This window comes from Macrobrachium nipponense, chromosome 29, assembly GCF_015104395.2.
Source record: "Macrobrachium nipponense isolate FS-2020 chromosome 29, ASM1510439v2, whole genome shotgun sequence".
In the NCBI taxonomy this organism is placed as follows: domain Eukaryota; kingdom Metazoa; phylum Arthropoda; class Malacostraca; order Decapoda; family Palaemonidae; genus Macrobrachium; species Macrobrachium nipponense.
In genome coordinates, this window is record NC_061092.1 from 86,051 (window position 1) to 87,548 (window position 1,498).

Genomic DNA, 1,498 nt, shown 5'->3' on the forward strand with positions numbered 1-1,498 from the left:
TTTGGTTTCTTGAACAACTGCTCTGGAGCGGCCGAAACCTTCGGTGGCTCTGGTAATTGGTGTTACATCGGGACTTTAGGGGGCTCGGGGATGGGAACCACTTCGGGAACTTTGGGAGGTTCGGGAGATATGGGAAGGCGGCTTTTCAATGAAAGAGGTGGTGGTATGGGAAATATGGGTGCCTGGGGAGGAGGGGGAGGGGGTGGTGAAACATGCAATGGCTCCTGCTGGGCTGTTTCCTGTTCTGGCCTTCTGAGCAGCTGCTGCTGCAGCAGCCGCTGCAGCCGCAGCTTGCTGACCTTCGATCTGGCCTCTGAGACGCTGTGCTAAGGTTTCCGATAACTGAAAGTAAATACAAGAAATTGATGTATCACTAGATGAAATCAAATTTAAAGAGTACAAAAATTGAATGGGATTTTCAAGCCAAAAGAAGATATTAGAAACTTAATCTAAACTAAAACATAAGTGTTATATTAAGAATTTTCCTTCCTCAAAGTAGTACAGGCAGTCCCCAGGTTACGACGGGGGTTCCGTTCTTGAGACGCGTTGTAACCCAAAAATCGTCGTAGCCGGAACATCATCAAAAATCCCAAGAAAACCTTACTTTAAATGCTTTGGGTGCATTAAAAACTATGTAAACTGCATTCTTATTGCATTTTGCATCAAAAAACCTTCAAATATTGATTAGTTTTGCATTTTTGGTGTTTATATTTCTTGTGCCAGATCAGGTTTGTATGCGTCGTAACCCTGGAAATAATTTCTGATGAATATAATTGAAAAGTGCTTGAACCTCGGAACGTCGTAAGCTGAACCCGTCGTAACCCGGGGACTGCCTATACTAATATATGTTAGAGAAAAACTGGATATCATTAAAGCCATATTTACCATCTATACAAGAAATGTCAAGAAACTAAAAACATTTCGTCAATGTGTTCTCAACATAAAAGAATGTAATCTAATTCCTCAATTGTTGTCAAATTCTATTTAAATTTTGTGAGGCCAACCAATGGAATGATATGAGGCAATAACCTACATGACGATAATGTATGGAATGATATAAGACAATAAACTAAATGATGACAATGTATAACAGAAAAAAACGGCATCCCGCTATTTAATTTAATTCTGGATGAGACATATTACAATGAAATTAATCATTTTTTTGACCTGCAATGAGCAATGACTAAAAAATACCTGACCTTTTCAAATCAGCTGTAATGCTTTACTTGTAGTGTTAAGTGTATACTTCATGCTGACAACTTGACTTGATTTTACCTAACCTACTCTTATGGTAATGGCTTGCTTGATCACCGACACTCGCTATCATGAAAAAATCTTAAGTGACACGTTTTAATTACTGCATAAAAAATAATGAGTGAGTTAGAATACACCTTCAGGGTTGCTCCATAAAGCTGCTACCCTGACCTAACTGAAGTGAGAATCGCCTAGCCTACATCTATTCAGCCTAAGGGGGGGATGAGGGCTAAGTATGATTTTT